This window comes from Zalophus californianus, chromosome 2, assembly GCF_009762305.2.
Source record: "Zalophus californianus isolate mZalCal1 chromosome 2, mZalCal1.pri.v2, whole genome shotgun sequence".
Lineage (NCBI taxonomy): Eukaryota > Metazoa > Chordata > Mammalia > Carnivora > Otariidae > Zalophus > Zalophus californianus.
In genome coordinates this window covers 100,921,268-100,939,810 of record NC_045596.1, presented here as the reverse complement: position 1 = coordinate 100,939,810, position 18,543 = coordinate 100,921,268, and positions in this window count along the sequence as shown.

The following is an 18,543-nucleotide window of genomic DNA, read 5'->3' as shown; positions in this document are numbered from 1 at the left end:
GGCCTATCCTTGTACCACACTTCAGGTCCATTACTTGAGGATCTTTGTCATCTTGGACATGTACTACCACCAAGTCTGGCACAATCCCTGTCCTCCAAAGAAATTCCTTTGGCGGTAAAGTAAGATTATACAACTGTTTTTGCTCTGACCATCATCTCCTTCAATAAGAAGGGGAAAAGGAAAAGCCTCTCTACTTGTAGGCACAAGCAGCTGCCTTCATCTCCGACCACTCAGAATGTTACTGTTCTGAGGTTACATCTTTCCTCAAGTCTACAACAATGTACCCACAGAGCCTTTGCCCAAGGTACTGTGGGCAGTGCCAGAACAGCTCATTCTTGAGAGATTTCCATCTCGGCCCCATGCCATAGTCAGAGCCCTTAATCCCATGCCACTCCATCCCTTACTACCTGACTTGCATCTCATTCCCAAAACTGAGGTTTCACATCACCTTCCATTCAGTTAAATGTGCCTTCTAGGTAGTTATCCCGGTCCTTAGGAGATATGTTGGTTAAAATGCACTGAGTGTTATATGCAAACAATGGATCATGGAACACTACATCAAAAACTAATGATGTAATGTATGGTGACTAACATAACATAATAAAATAAAATTTTTAAAAAAATGCCTTCAATTTTAAGTAGTAAAACAAACAAACAAAAATGAACAAACAAGAAAAGTCTCAAGCTGGATTAAACAATGATGAGATTTGCTGAGTGATATAACTGTAGACTTAGAGGTAAGATAAGTTTGACGATGACTTATCCCAATAGACAGACAGCCCTTTTTCCTTGTGATTCTTGGCCCTGTCTTCTCCTAGTATTGACTTCATCCTCCAGGCTGGTGATGGGATAGCCTTAGAGGTCTGAGCCTCACACCCACACATGTCAAGATCCAGAAGAAGAGTTACAGGGTCACTTCTGCAAGCATTCCTGGAGTAGTGGACAAAACACTTTCCAGGAGCCCCAGCAAACCTCTCTTCAGGTCTCACTGGTCAAATTGGGGACTCCCATTCCTCAGTCAATCACTGGCAAGGAGGAGTAAGACTGCCAATCGGGCTTACCCCATCAAGAATTATATGGGTTACATGAGTGGGGGGGGCACCTAAAAAATGTGGGCTCCCTTAGGAAAGACAGGAAAGGAATTTCCCACATGACTTATAATAGCTGCCTTCTTTCTAAACTGGTGATAAGGAAAACATCTCATATACATTGATTAAAATCTTAGATACTGTTATATTACTCAGGTTTTTTTTTTTAAAGCTTTTAGAATCTCACAAACATAATATTGAGTGAAAGAAGGCAGACACAAAAGAAAATATGTTCCGTATGATTCCATTTATGTAACAGCTCAAAAAGAGGCAACACTGTATTGTATTATAAATAAGAGGGGTAATGACTAGAAAGGGCATGAAGGGGCTTCTGGGGTAATGTTCTGTTTCTTGATCTATGCTAGTTATAGCATGGGTTTAATTTGTGAAATTCATCCAGCTGTACATATATGATTTATGTAATTTTGGAATGTATGTTCTACTTCAAATAAGAAGTTAAAAATAAAAAATAAAATCATAGTGTGAAGTGCTGTGCAAGGTATTACAGATACTGAGATAAAGTCTATTCAAGATTCAGGGACTTTATAGCTGGGTGGAGGATTCACACAAGTCAGTAATCCATTACTATATAGTGTTAGGATATTTTCCATAATATGGGGAATCAAATCCAAGGTTGGGGAAGGCTTCCAAAAAAGGATGACATGTAAGTTGGAGCAAACACAAGGTATGGGTATGAATTTGCCTGGTGAGGGTTGAAAGGGTCTTTGAGGGCACAAAGATAACAGACTGCCTGAAAATAGGTTACTATGGCTGGATCTGAGTGTTTAGGAAGGGCACACATTGAGGCTAAGAAAGGTCAACAGAGGTCTTTTAGGTTATGTGAAAGAAGTATACCTTATCCTGAGGGCAAAGGAAAGTCACAAAAGAAGACTGCTATGATCCAGCCTCAGCCAAGAATACACTCAGCACTCGTAGTGAAGGGACTTCTACTTGTGTGTCTAGGAGACTGGAAATAACATCCTTGAAGAGGTTAATAGGCATCAGGGTTTGGCTGAAAGGAATTAGTGGGAAGCAAACTGGCCTGCAAGTCAGATAATCTAAATTCTCATCCCCACTTTTCCTACAACCTTGATCTGTATCCACAGACAAGGTAGGACAGGGTAGGGTAAGAACACTATTGAATAATTCCACTACTTAGGCAGACCCATCTATTTTATCTCACTTAATAATCTCACTTAATATATGCCCATGCCATAGCTGTTCTTAGCCCCATTTTATAGAAGATGGAATTGAGCCTCAGGAGGGCACTAGTGGCAGAGGTGAGATTCAAACCCAGGACTTCTGGGGCCCTGGTGCAGCTCTTCCTGCACTATGCCATGGAAGAACCACAAGTCCCATCACTCTGGGCCATACTTCCCTCATCTGTAAGGTGAAGGACTGATTGCCCTTTGGTTATTTCCAAGGTCCTTTCTAGTTCCTTCCAAGATTCCATGCTATTTTTTTTTTTAAGATTTCACTTATTCATTTGACACAGAGAGAGGGAAAGAGAGAGTGAGACAGACAGCACAAGCAGGGAGAGCTGCAGGCAAAGGGAGAAGCAGACTCTCTGCTGAGCAAGGAGCCCAATGTGGGACTCGATCCCAGGACCCTGGGGTCACGACCTGAGCAGAAGGCAGACACTTAACCAACTGAGCCACCCAGGCACCTCCAAGATTGCATGCTATAATTAGGATGCAAATCCTTAACCCAGAGATTAAAATTAAAAGTATGTTTTAACACACATTTGCAAATTCTTGGTTGTATTTTTATTATTTCTTTAATCAATAAAAGGAGGATGGGCTTTCAGACATTTCTTTCTCTGAATGCCTAAATAATACAGGAAATAAAATACTACTTTAATAGTAATTAGAAATCTGGAGGCTTTTTACAAAATATTTATTTATTTATTTATTTGAGAGAGAGAGAGAGAGAGAGAGAGCAAGAGCACATGAGTAGGGGGAGGGTTAGAGGGAGAAAGAGGGGGAGAGACGCAGACTCTCCAGTGAGCATGGAGCCACACAAGGGGCTCAATTCCACAACCCTAAGATCATGACCTGAGCCTAAATCTAGAGTTGGACATTTAACCGACTGAGCCACCCAGGCACCCCAGAAATCTAGAGCCTTTTTAAAGCCAGGCCTCTATATGTTAAAAAGCAACAGTATAACTAATTTCTGTAAAATATCAATAGAAAAAAATCGCCTCCACTTGACAGAACAATGACCTTATATAAATACTTAAATGTGGTGTATTGCTATTTTTTGGTCATTAAGTCCCTATTAATTACTTATTCTTTTCTAATTTCTATGAACCTCACAAATTCATTCCATTATGATCTGTCCTAATGCAAAATAAAAATGCCATTGTTAGTAATATGTAGTATACTAGCATCCAATGTGTTTGATATCGGGCCACTCATCCATTTAATGATTTAGATTTTTTTTTTTTGCCATTGCTGACATCAAATGAATACTTTGTGATGGCAGAACCAAGAGGATCCGTGTATCTTACCTTTTTCCCTCTAGTAAAGGAATTAACCTCGTGACCTAATGACTCTATCTATATCAACATCTATACTCATATGTTTGATACACAGTAAATTGTTAATAGTGGTGCCCAGAAAGAGGAAGTGATGCTGCGGGAAAAGGGGGATGAAAGGGAGGTATCACTTCTCCTCATTAAACTTTGACATTGTTAGAATAACTGTTTTACAGTTAAAATCTTTTCATATATTACATGTATAATTTAAATTTTAAATTTTTATTTATTTTTTATTACTTTATTCTTCATCATGATAAGCATACTCTTTAATCCCCTTCACCTATTTCACCAGCAAAAGTGGTTCTAAGAGGGAAGTTTATAGGCCTACCCCAAGAAGAAAGAGAAATCTCCAATACATGTATAATTTTTAGAAATAAAAAATACCACTTGCCTAGCTTTCAAAATTCTTTTTTTAAGATTTATTTATTTAGAGAGAGAAGGAGAGAGAGAGAGAGTGCACATGAGCACACGAGCAGAGGAAGGGGTAGAGAGAGAGGGAAAGAATCTCCAGCAGGCTGAGCACAGAGCCCAGGGCTCCATCACATGACAGGGAGATCATGACCTAAGCCAAAACCTAGAATCCAGTGCTCAACTGACTGAGCCACCCAGGCGCCCCTAGCTTTCAAATTTCTTAAGAATTAAATCATTCTGAACAACTGTGCAGACCACTAATGGCTATATCTAATGGAATCTTATAATTACATAAAAACATGTTTTACTGCCATTCTTTATAATAGTGTTTTATGTTGAGAACCCAATTTTTTTTAAAGCATTTAATACCATTGGCAAAAAGAGTGTGACAAAGAGACAGTTCTATTGACTATTCCCTGGAAGTGTGAAGGGCAATGATATAAATAAAGTTTCACATCTAAAGCCAAGAAAATCTCTGAGTAATAATAGCAGTGCCCAAGAGCAGTGAATCCCTGGAATTCTGGAATCATGACTCCCACAACTAGATTTAATTCTCAAAAGATTTCTTGAGTGTGGCCATATTAGAGACACACAGATGAATAAGATACAGTTTTCCAATGCCAAATTCCGATATCTACCGAAGGAAGCCCGGAAGTACTATTGCAGTAATGTTATTAGTGTACAAGGGAGGGACTAATTAATTCTGCCCTGGGAGAGGCAAGGGCTGGTGGTTAGGGAGGTTTTTAGAGCAGGTGCCTATACTGGACTTAAAGGACAGAGAGAATTTCTCCAGACAGAAAAGAAAGTAGGTGAGTTCATTTCTTGGGAGTATAGGAGAATGACCATGATGGCTGCAACACAAACAAAGGCATCAAGGCACTAGGTGTGCTCACGCAAAGTGACCAGACTGGGAAGTGGGAGGGTGGTGAGCGAAGGATGCTGAATGACTGAGAAGCAGGAGGATAGGAACCGCACTGGTGACTTAGGCTGATTTCAATCCTAGCAGGATGGCAGACTGGATACTCTGAATGGCTCTCCATGATCATAGTGCCAATTCCTTAATAAATGTTAAAAAGCATGTTTATTTTTTATCCATTCTTCTGTCGATGGATAAAGAAGAGGTAATATATATATATATATATACACATATATATATATATATAATGAGATATATATATATATGTGTGTATATATATTACTCAGCCAACAAAAAGAATGAAATCTTGCCATTTGCAATGATGTGGATGGAACTAGTGTATAATGCTAAGTAAAACAAGTCAGTCAGAGAAAGACAAATACCAGGTAATTTCACTCATGTGGAATTTAAGAAACAAAACAGTGAACCTGGGGAAGGAAAGGAAAAATAAAATATGATGAAAATTGAGAGGGAGGCAAATCATAAGAGATGCTGAACTTTAGGAAACAAACTGAGAGTTGCTGGAGGGGGGAGGGGGTAACTGGGGGATGGGCATTAAGGAGGGCAGGTGATGTGATGAGCACTGGGTGTTATACGCAACTGATGAATCACTAAATTCTACCTCTGAAACTAATTTTTTTTAAAAGCATGCCTTTTTAAAGAATTGCTCAGCTCAAAAGAAATCAAGAGAAATCGCCTAAGGCCAACTTATTCAGGTGCCTGGGAGGATGATGAAACAGAAAGAGAAGTGCAGGGGTGTAAGGGAACTGGCCAGCCTAGTAACCTCAGGAAAGCCGCTCACATTCTCCTTACACGGGGAATGAGGGTGATGGGCAAGGAGATCTCTATGATCCCAGTGCTAAGATTCTATCTGTCTGAAGGCAGAGTGCTTTTCCTGCCACACCTCCCAATACACACTAGTGCACTGACTTCTCAGATCTCTGTGAAGAGGCAGGACCCTTGGAAAGGTCCCTAGAGTTTCCTTTTCCTATTCTTGTTGTCTCTGGAAATTAAGAGCCTAAGAAATTATTATTATTATTATTATTAGGCTTATTATTATTATTACTTTTTAATTTTCAGGTAAAAATATAACATCAAGAATATTCAGCTGGCCAAAAGCATCAAAGAAAAAGCCACTACCATTTCATCTTTTCAAATCTTAAATTCACCTCATATAAAGTGAATAATGTAAACAGTGACTCCTGGGGGAAAAAAAATCATTTACTCAGGAGAGTGTTTAACTTTATTCCATCCCGTTGGTCATTTTATTAGTAGAATTTCTAGCTTCGGGTATAGAAAATACTATTTTATGAAATAAATAAATATTAATATAATATATTCAATAAATATCATTTTATGAAAATGATAATGTATTTAAAAGAACAATTTGTGGTTTTAATAAGCTTACAATTACATAAGAGTGAGTGCAATGTTAGGAAATCATCCTTTAATAAAGACTTATTTCAGAGAAACAACTTCCTGGTATTATGGGAAAATACTGACACAAAATACATTACTTGAATAAAGCATTCATTTGGTTATGCTTAATTCGTTTCAAATAAATTATTTTTAGCTTTTAAATGAGCTGTTGAAAAGTTCTGTCTCAATAAGGCAGCTACTATTGTTTTTCTTTGAGTTACCATATTTGCTTTGTCCCCAGAGAACGGAATTTATGAACTTTTGTAGTTGCAAAATCAATGAAAAAAGACATATTCACTCTTTGGCAGTAGCTATAGAAATCTAATTTCAAAAATGTATGTAATTTATTGGAAGAAAACAGGAAGGGAGGGAGGGAGAAGAAATCAATAAAAAATTAAAATTTTCCTTAGATAAATATAATTCACAAGTGCAATGGGGAAACATTTATCTTTGCCCCTTTCTCACTTATCAGACATGAAAAAATGTTATTAAAACCCTGTTATCATTTTTATTGTACCACTTTTTAAATTTATCCTATCTTAAGTTTCCTCTGGGGGGGAATACACATCCTCATACAGAGTTTTGAAAATTATTCTGGAAAGAAATCTGTGAAAATCTATACAGTGTAAGAGAAGAATATGATTCAATAATTATTTGGCTTACCTACCCTACAGATAACATTCAGGGAAATTCGAACCATCATTTCCCTTATTAGACTAAGGATACTAATTTTTTTTTTTTGGTGCTAAATAATGTATTTCTTTGCAGTGGAATTAGCTTCTCTGAATGACAATAATTCACTCCTAGTTTTCCCCATGGGAAGAATTAACAAACATGGATAAACACAGAGAGAGCAAAACAACCATGGTTATGGTCCTTATCTGAAATACATTTAGGTACTTCAGTTTACCCCTCGTTATTTTGCCACTTCACTGACTGGCATGCAGCACTGTACCTTGCTACTTGTACTTCTAAATACCTCTCAAGAAATAACCATTGACTAAATGGCTGGGTAGCCTGTGTTATTCTCCCTTCTGTAGTGGAGAAAATATGTCAAAAGCTCCAAGAGTAAAAATATATGACTTCTTTTCCCCCATTTAATCCACATCAAGAAATAAGAAAGAAAATTTACATGCTTTATCTAAATTGAAATCTCAGACAAGGGGGGCGGAGTGTACTGTATAGTAAAGTTCTCAGGTGTTACTAAACTTGCAGTTTGTAAGTCAAGGTAAGTCAAACTTGTAGTCAAGGAACTAGGAGGTTCCAGAACTGTGGTCTGCTGAACGCCACCAGAATTGAACTCCATAATAGGATTATACACAAATGATGAAGTCCTCAGTGAAACACAACTAGCTTTGTGTACAAGTAGGAAAGAAAACCATGGATGTTGCTTAGATTCATCATATATCAGATTAAACATGGGAATGTTAAGCAGAAAAGTGATTCTCCCCATTGTAACAATTGTCAGTAATTAATTATATGTGCTTATCACCTTTTTATTTTTGGCTTGACTTGTTATTCAAACCCTATCGATTTTTAAAACATTTTATATTTTTACATCCAATTCTTCTAGAACATGGCTGGAAGCTCCTTGACCGCAGGAAAAATTGCCTTTTTTAAAATATCTTCCCACAATGTTTTATACTAGGTTGGTATTCAATAAATATTGGTTGATTTGGATAATGAAATTAAGCAAAGACCGAATTTAATTTTAGCAATTTGGTTTTAAACATTTTTTTCTACTTACAAAGGTAACACATGGTTAGTACTGAAAATGTGACAAACACAGAAAAGCTGAAGGAAAATTCAAAAGTCATCACAAGTCCTAAACACCTTTCTCCACTTCCCTTTTGCCCCCAGAAACAGGTGAACGTTCTTATGGTTTTTTTACTATGTTGGTTTGCAGAAAAAAATGGTATAAAGCTGTACAAAGAGTTCAATTTTTACTTAATGTATATCATGAACTTTTCCCCATGTCAGCAAATATTTTTCCGCAACATGACTTTGCGCCAGTATAGTATTCTATTGCATGGCAGCACCATAATTACTTTTTCAAAATCCTGTTGTTTCTATTTTTTCCATTATAAATTGTGGAATACTGTGAATATTCATGTTAATATTATATCAAATACACATAGCAATTAATAATTAATCAAATAATTGAGCTCTGATAAGGGAGGATACTTAATTAAAAAGAGACAAAGAATGGAGTTAGATGGCTTAATGCAATCATGTATTGCATACTTTACATTTTCACATAGGAAAATTACTAATCTTGGGGCACCTGGGTGGCTTAGTTGGTTAAGCGTCCCACTCTTGGTTTTGGCTCAGGTCATGATCTCAGGGTCATGAGACTATGCCCCGAGACAACGGGGAGCCTGCTTGAGATTCTCTGCCTCTCCCTCTGCTGCTCCCCTACTGTCTTTCTCTCTCAAATAAATAAATAAATCTTAAAAAAAAGAAAAATTACTAATCTCTTGAGTTCTGAAATGTGATTAAGAAATAAGATACTAAGATCTTACAGGTAAAATATGTGCCTTTATAAAGTGACTAATTTTCCTTTTTTGGAGTATAAATGATTATAGATAACTAAAGCCTTAAATTATTTAAAATGGAGCAAACAAAAGGCTTAGCATTTATTTTCTACACCATTTACCTTATCTCAGTGAGTTACTAAAAAAATAAATATGGGGAAGAATTCTTGCTAATTCAGGAAAGTTTGAGGATAAGTACATTCCAGATAAATTATATAAATGCTCAATACATTGATACATGATCATTGATCAATTCAATCTTGATTTGTGTCACATGCAAAAATCTACTATATGACTTCTACAAAACTCTAAAATTCTAGACTATGATTACATACTTAAAATATGAGAATAAGATTATCTGTCACAGGCCAGTATCATTTTTTTTTCTAATTCCATCACCAACACAAATGATGAAAAAAACTCAAAAATATCTCAGAATGTCATTTAAAGCAATCAGTTCACAGACTTTTTATTTCTGCTCTTTTCTAGCCATCCTCATAGCTGGTGACCTTTTTCTCCCCCCAATCCAAAAACTTTTATAGGAGGTAAAACATCAGACTGTTAATAAAGAAAGGCTTTTGGGGAAAAGATTATTCCTAAGGTTAGCAGTCTCTTATCCAATTTGATTCTTTGACACCCAAAGTAGCTTTATGCCTTAAATATGAGCCAACAAATAAAAGAGTAATAAAAGAAAGTTTTTTAAGAGAAAAAGAAACAAAATGGATTTAAGACAGGGGACAGAGAGATTCACCAAGAATCTAGAACTTCTGCTCTAAAGAACCCAGAATATTCTCGGAATTTAAATTTTTTTTAGAGTAAATGCCAATTTTTTAAAAAAGATTTATTTATTTATTCATTTGACAGTGAGAGAGAGACAGCGAGAGAGGGAACACAAGCAGGGGGAGTGGGAGAAGGAGAAGCAGGCTTCCCGCAGAGCAGGGAGCCCGATGCCGGGCTCGATCCCGGGACTCCAGGATCATGACCTGAGCCGAAGGCAGACGCTTAACGACTGAGCCACCCAGGCGCCCCGGAATTTAAATTTTTAATCTAGCTCTGTAAATGCCTGCAGTTATTGCCTAATAAGAACATAAAGATAATCACAGTTTAGAGAGGATGAGGTTTAGGTAAAATACATTTAAGAAGCACCTAGGTCCATGTCATCAACAATACCCCTTCTCCTACGGCCATATTTATTGGTTTACATCATTACCTATAACAAAAGAATGTTCTGGTCAAAATCAAATTCCCCAAGGATTTATTAAGCATGAGGTTGCTAGAACTCAAGAATGAATAAACATAGTGCTCATCTTCAACAGTAACATCCTGAAGGGAAAACAACTTGTAAAAAACAGTGGTTGCTCATAAATTACACATTCTGAAGTGTATATTTTTGTCACTCTATAGAGTTAATCTATATTGTTATCCTTTCTCCAAACAAGATATGACTCTTCACATGTTTCTACTTGCCTCCATCTCCCACCGCTTTTCGTGTTGTGACGGTTAGACAGTAGTAACAGCTCTCTTGATGTCTTGGTCTTGCTTTAGTGGGAGGTCATGCCCAAGGACTGCATGGTTTCCCCCAGTCACAATCAGCTGTACCAGCAGAGGCATGCCACAACAGAGTTAGTTCTGCCAAGTGAATATGGGGAAGGGAGACGGGGCAAGGGAGCTGGGGGCATTACACAGGGAATGGGAAATAATCATGATCCTAACATCTAAGTTGGGTAAGGGGACATGTGGAAAAGGGAAGAGGCTAGGATTGATGGATTGGAGATTCTGGAAAGATTGGAGTATTGCTGGAGTTGTGCTACTAGAGGAAGTCAACTGCCTCTATAGGGTTCTATGGGGGGGGGAAGGTCAGAGAGTGAGGGGTATGAAATGGAGATGCCAGAGGGATTTTAGGGACTGGTTATGACAAATTCTAGGGTATGATCACAGAGTTCACAACTGAGGTAGAGTGCAGGACAAGAGAGAGGAAAGGAGTTCAAGAAGCTGAGAGGCCAGGGTGTTGGAAATATTATCTACGTATATATTGAATCTTCAAAAATTAATACAGGAAAAGTGCTGGAGAGAGTGACCGTGAGTCAGGAGCTAAAATCACAGAGAAATTTAGGAGTGACACAGGCATAGGGACATGATCCCAACAATGAGAGTTAGTTGGTAATATCATTTGATGATATTAGAGTCAAGCTGGGGGAGGAGGGAGGAAAAATGGCCTAAAGCAGGAGAAAAAAAAAAAAAAGGAGCAAAAACAGCGACCCTGATTACATCTAGCCTGATTCCAGGTCTATAAATACAAAGGGAGTGGTGGAAGAAAGAGCCCCAACTTGAGAAGACTGCAGGGGAAGAAGCATCCTCAGAAGATAGCCAGGTTCTCTGTAGAGCAAGAAGGTGAAGGAAACTCTCAGAAAAGAGGTTGAAGATGTGGTAGATTTTGCTGAGGATGGATCATGAATTCCAGAAGGCACAATGGAAGAAATTCAGGAGTTTGCTGAACGATGTGTGGGAGATGGGGTCAGAAGTAGAAAGGCCCCGGAGTCTAGAGTTTCTTATGGTGAGTGACATAAACGTGTAGCTAAAAGGCATAATGGAGACAGTCCCAGTAGACTCAAGGCAGACAGTGTAGTCCTGGTAAGGCTGTAACTGCTACAGGGCAGGAAAAGAGGATATTCAGGGTATTCAGGACTCCTTCATGTCCTCAGCAGTTACAGATAAGGAGGCAGAGAAGCCTCTCTCAGAGGCTTCTTGACACCCATTGATGAGGGTGTCTGACTAGGGAGATGTTTCTTATTCAATGTGTACTAGATTCACTCTTGACCCCTGCTGCTCAGGACTGCTGATAGGAATTTAAACAACTACATTCTCCTTGCAGGGCAATGTCTTAGTATCTAAATAAACAGAAAGTGTATATATATTTTGACTCAAAAATTTTAGGAATTTTCCTCAAAATACTTTCATGTGGTGGCCAATTTAGAAACAAGTTAAATGATGAATGGTTAAATACAGTCTATATTATAAAATAGGATAGATAGATTGTTAAATTAAAAATTGCAGAACAATAAGTCAAGCAGAGAAAGTCAGTTATCATATGGTTTCACTTATTTGTGGAACATAAGGAATAGTGTGGAGGACATTAGGAGAAGGAAGGGAAAAATGAAGGGGGGGAATCGGAGGGAGAGATGAACCATGAGAGACCATGGACTCTGAGAGACAAACTGAGGGTTCTAGAGGGGAAGGGGTTGGGGGATGGGTTAGCTTGGTGATGGGTATTAGAGAGGGCACGTTCTGCGTGGAGCACTGGGTGTTATATGCAAACAATGAATCATGGAACACTGCATCAAAAACTAATGATGTACTCTATGGTGACTAACATAACATAACAAAAATAAATAAATAAATAAATAAATAGATAAATAAATAAATAAATAAATAAAATTGCAGAACAGTAAGTACACTACAATTTCATTTATATAATTTAGAAAGCAACATAGAAACCTATACTTGGATTGCATATGTAGCAACTACTTCAAAAGAATTCTCTATGTGCAGGGCACTGTTCTAGGTGCCGTAATCAGTTATGTACTATTACGATTATTGCTATTTTGTGGATAAGGAAACTGAGGCCCAGCAAAGATAAGGAATTTGCCCCAAACCCCCAAAATATTAAGGGGTAGAGCTTGAATTTTGTCCCAAACACCCTGACTCCAGGGTCTGTGCTTTTAAATACATTAAACTGCCTATCAGGTATGTAAGTATAAAGAAAAAAATCCTGAAACAATATTCCCCAAACTCTTAACTGCAGTTACTTTTTTTTTTAAAGATTTTGTTTATTTATTGGTCAGAGAGAGAGAGAGCACAAACAGGGTGAGCAGCAGGCAGAGGGAGAAGCAGGCTCCCCACTGAGCAAGGAGCCTGATGCGGGACTCGATCCCAGGATCATGATCTGAGCTGGAGGTAGATACTTAACCAACTGAGTCACCCAGGCGTCCCAACAGCAGTTACTTTTGAGGAGAGCAGGATCGGTGGAGGTTGAAAGTGAAAATAATTGTTAGTTGTTACTTTGACTACAAGTTTTTTTAAACTTTTAACAATTGGAATATGTTCACGTGTATCGTTTGTTGGGTTTTTTCTTTCTTTTCTTCACTCACTTAAAAAAAAAGTTGCTGTACAGTTCCAGTCTGCACCAGGGTTGTATGCAGTAGTGTGGTGGCATTATTTAAAAGGGTAAAAGGATAGTGATTAACTTGCCTCAAGGAAGGACACTTCAAAGAGGAGATTTTTGAGTCTTAAAGGATGAAGAGTCTGCCAGGAAGATGTTTAGGAAGGGCCATACACTTGGTGCTCAATAACTGTTTTGAATGAATGTGTTCTAGGTAGAGGGGACACATATACAAAGCCTCAAAGGAAAGGTAGCAGGAGATAAGGTTGGAAGGATAGGTAAGGGCCACATCACCAAAGGTCTTATGTGTGAAGTAAAGGACATTATCTGGCAGCAATGAGACTTGGAAGGGTTTTAAGTGGTGGACATCTGACTGTTCTATGCATACGGGTTTAACAGGTTTCCAGCACATCATCCTACAGATGCTCACTCCACACTAAACAGAAAGAAATAATCACTAAACAGAAAGAAATAATAGCCAAGAATAGTTGTTGGTGGTAGTGAATTGAGATCCTGGGACTCTGATCTATGACTATCTCATATGATACACCAGTCTTGTATTTTTTGTATTTAAGATCATTTAATTCGTGTCCACATTAATATCATGGGAGTTTTAACTTCCTTAGGCATTGGTGATTTTTTTCCTGCTTTGTACTCAGTTTTGTATTTTGCATTTATATAAAAGTAGCCTCTGCAACAGATCTAAACACATGAATAAGATCTTATGTATCCTTACAAAAAGTCATTCTAATTAAACTATCCCGTTTTTTCCCCTTAACAGTCCTAATAGATATAAATCCTTAATGCCCTCTCGTGCTCATTATGAGTTTTATTATTCCTCCAGAAATCAATTCATTTGTGGATATTGGGCTTCTGCCAAATTATCTACAAAGGTGTCTTTGTTGATGTTTTAATGTATTTGGCTACAGTACACATAATATTTCTAGGCATGGATAAGCTGACTATTTTTAAATAAGTACTATTGGCGGTATAGGTCCCTCAATGCATTTTTGGTAAAAATCCACCTGTGATTCACTAAGCTGATTTTACATGAAAATTAAAACCATTTATGGTTTGGGAGCCTGCCACGCCTTTCTGATCTGTGAGAAGCCTCTTTCTCCCTTTGGGATTTCAGCATTTTAAGCTGCGAGCTAAACAGCTTGAGCAGAGGAAAAAATTCTCATAAAACAAATAAAACATTCTAAATAAATGATTCCTTTTGCTTGTTCAGTAGCCAAGAGTAATGTAAAACTTTTATGAGAAATACTTTTATGTGCAAGAATTGTTTGTTTGAAACAGATACCAGCTCTTTTGTTACTGTGCCTGGGCTCTGCAGCAAGCATCACCTTTACGAGATGCCGACAAAGTCCCTAGGACAAAGCTCCCTTTCCAGGATAAATCACATTTAAGCCAAGATTTAAAGCTTCCACTTCCAAATTACATTTTAGACAATTCTGTTTTGTAGTGAAGCCTAAATCTATTGTATGCAAAAGTCTATAACTTGTTTTGTTTTGGGTTTATAAGAAGGCAGATCCTTATTAATTTGCTCTCCATTCCCATTTCCAACTCATAATGATAACAAAAGTTCTGACTGGGTTATATTCAAGGCTTGAACTTAAAAAGTGCAAACTTTCAATGAAGACTCACTTGTTTACTGAATTTCATTTGAATATATCCAGTTGGACTTTTCCAGTCCTTGTAAATATAAGTGGCATTGGACATCAATACTTCCCAGGAATCCTCATAGATATCACTTACTGTCCCCCTTTGAATACATCACCAAGAGATATAACAATCTTCTTTATAAGGGCAGTTACTCACAGACTTAAGTAACTTACTCGTTGATTAAGATGTAAGCCAAATCAGGGGCGCCTGGGTGGCTCAGTCAGTTAGGCATCTGACTCTTGATCTCAGCTCAGGTCTTGATCTCAGGGTCGTGAATTCGAGCTCTGCATTGGACTCTATGCTGGGCCTGGAACCTGCCTTAAAAAAAAAAAGATGCAAGTCACATCATTTTTCCCCTCCTGCATCTGCAATCTCTTCTAAGAAAGGATTTATTGCATTACAAAACAATTTATAGAGGCAAGTGAATCACATTTTTAAAAAACTGTTTACATGATAAAGATATCAATGTATACCTATGAACATTTAGCCAGGACAGTGTGGAGGGATTCAAGCATTATAAGGTGACCATACCAGATCTCCTTTAAGATATGTTTCAAATCCACATAGTTCATGATTTTCCAGAAAATGTAATCCCCTCCCTTTCCTTTATCCCTAAAATCCTTAAAGATATTACAATGATTATAATGTCATATCAAAAGTACTAATAATTGAATTACATATTTTATGTTGCTATGTGAATATCTTGCAATTTTAATTTTTAATAAAAATTTGCATTAAAATGAGACCATTGAGCATCCGTATATATGGCAATTTCATTTTTAATATAATTTATTCCAGATGAATATAGGGAAAAGCAGAAAACTTTGCCTTCTCTATTTCTTTTTCCTTTCACTTTTTCTTAACATTTTTGCCTAAAGTTAAGAGTTACAGGATAGAGGAATTACATTTGAAGATTAGGGATAGGAAGTTGGGGGCTGGGAAGGGCATGGCTTAAAGCAATGGGGAAACATTGCCCTTTATATATTCAGAGTGTCTAAGTGTGGCCCACTTTCCTCTCCCTAAATCCATATCTGTTCAGACTTGGGGTGTCAGCAAGTCAGGTCTCCTTTCATCTATTGGTGGTGAGTAGATCCTTGTGCTTTCAAATACAACAAAGGACAGTGAACTGGTAGTGTGGATACCAGTAGCTTTACCCTAAGTCTATTACTAAACAATGTAGACCTTAGAATGGGATTGCATTTGCAACCTCTTAAGAGATATGTGTGTAGCACAGAATAAATTTGACATAGAAGGGCTATGTGAGCAGGAAAAAGAAAGAGAATTATACTTTAGTTTTTATGACCATTTTTAATTTGTCCTAAGAATTCACCCTGCATAGGGATAATATAAATAAATGAATTAGCTCATTTCACTAAAGGTGAAAATACAATGACTGGAAAGACTGGACTTCTCTATTTTTTCAAACTCCCTTTCTGCCAGGTGACTGGCAGGATACATTTTTGTCAATCTCCCATTTGTAAGTAACCAGTATTTCTTTCCTCCCTCAAGGAAGGACAAATATAACTTTGAGGAACATGTCTTTAAATAGGCTTTAGGGGGGACCTGGGTGGCTCAGTCAGTTAAGCGTCTGCCTTCAGCTCAGGTCTTGATCCCAGAGTTCCGGGATCAAGTCCCACATCGGGCTCCTTGTTCGGCAGGGAGCCTGCTTCTCCCTCTCCCTCTGCCTCTGCCTGCCGCTCCCCCTGCTTGTGCTTTCTCTCTCTGTCAAATAAGTAAATAAAATCTTTAAAAGAAACTTCAAAAAAATAGGTTTTGGAAGGAGGTGGGCAAAGATAATCGGGATTAGGATGGAGCAGAGTTGTTCTTATCCTTGCCAAAAATAGAGGCTACACAGATTTGATTTCTGTATGTACACACAGACAGAGGTTGAGGAAATGAAAGCTAAACATGCACCCTCACTTCTGCCCCAGCCTCTAAACACAACAGCACTCAGAGCCTCAAGGGGCAGTGCTGGCATCAAGCCACTCCTCAGATTGTTGATACAAAACTGTAAGCAAGTATGAAGTCTATATCTTACTAGCAGAAGCGCACTGATTTCCTCTGGTACTAGTTTCACATAAAAAATCATATCAGCAAATATGTAAAAGAATTGGCACAGAAAAATTAATTAGTAATGCCTTTAGTCCCATGAGAAAGTTATTACAATCCTTTTAAGAACCTAATTTACTCTTGGATTGTGGTGAGCATAGCATAACATACAGACTTGTTGAATCACTCTGTTGTACACCTGCAACTAATATAACATTGTGTGTCAACTATATTTCAACTGAAAAGAAAAAAAAAAACGAACCTAATTCACTCTTGGAGATTTCTGCTTGGGGTGGGGGTAGGGACAGTTGTGAATTTTTTCATCTGTAGATGTAACCCTTGTCAAAAATTACGAAGCATCTGAGATTTTACACGATTTGCAAGTTCACAAGTTGACACAGTTTCATGGGTGCTAGCAGAAGGCATGAAACTCCCAGACTAGAGACAAAGGATGGTTTATTACTCACAGCAATAACAGGAGTCAGAGTGTCAGCATTTGCGCCAGTTCCTTGAGTCCCAATTCCCACAGAGAGACATGAAGAGAGCTAGATGATCCCGGCACAGGCATTATAAGAGAGGAACCCTGAGCTTGGGTAACGGAATCTTTTGTAATGATCAGTAAGCCCATGTGACCTTTGTATTCTCTTTGTTATACCGGACAGTAAACAAACCTGCCTTTTGCTCCATAGAGGGACTCTATCTCTGTCTTCCAAGGCTGTTTTCCTTACAAACACCCTTGAAAAGATATTCCAGAACAAAAGCAGCCATTGCCTCTGCTTGCAAGATGTACAGAAATGTGAGGCACTCATGGAGAATTGAACAATAAGAAATTTCAATCCCTATTTTCTCAAGCTTGAGACTATATATAAAGTCCCTAGCTCTGTCCCTTAGCCCATTTTCTACTCTTTTTTTTCAAACTGGGAGTCTTTCTTGACAATACTATGGGCAGATGCTGGTGGGGAGAGGGATGGGGCAATCTTAAATCAGTCGGGTGTTGTAACTTTAGTAGTGGGAAGATGAAAGATGAAAGGCAAAATCTCTGTAGGGAAGTTATCCCACAGCAGGCTTGCTGTTTGGCAGCTCCCAACCGTCCCCGCCATCCTCCCCCAAAGCATCTTCCTTTTATTTCACTTCAACACACAGCTAAATGGATAATCACTGCAGTTTTGAAAAATATAAATCTCTTGGAGCATTAAGGACTCTTGGGTTTTTACACACATGAGTGTGAATTTGTGTAAGACACTTGCTCTTTAAAAGCCAGCTGAGATTGGCTGCTCTGAAGGAATAGCAATTTTGACTGTTAGGGGAGAAGAAGGGTAATTGTGAAGTTTGGAGCAGTTTCGGTGTATAGCAGGCCAGAGAGATAACACCGTGGGAGAATTAAAACAATATGATGTCAAAGTCCATCGTGCAGGGCAGCTGGGCACTATAAGGTGGGGAAAGATGTGAGAGAAAGAGTAGAGAGAGAAAGACTAGGGAGATATCCAAGAGAAATTGCACCCATTCTGATTTTACTTGAAGTTGGCACTGTGCCCAAAGCAGAGGAAGAACATGCTCTTCCTCCTTCTCCTCGCTCCTGGATCCTCTTTCCATAAATATTTATTGAGTATCTGTTGTGGCAACTGCCACTGCTACTATTACTAGTTATCATGTATTGAACCCTTGCTATGCGTCCAGTTTTATGTTTACACTGGTGTGACAAGGTCCGATAAGACATTACGGTCCCGTGTGGGAGATAGACAAGGAAGTCAACAGTTACACAA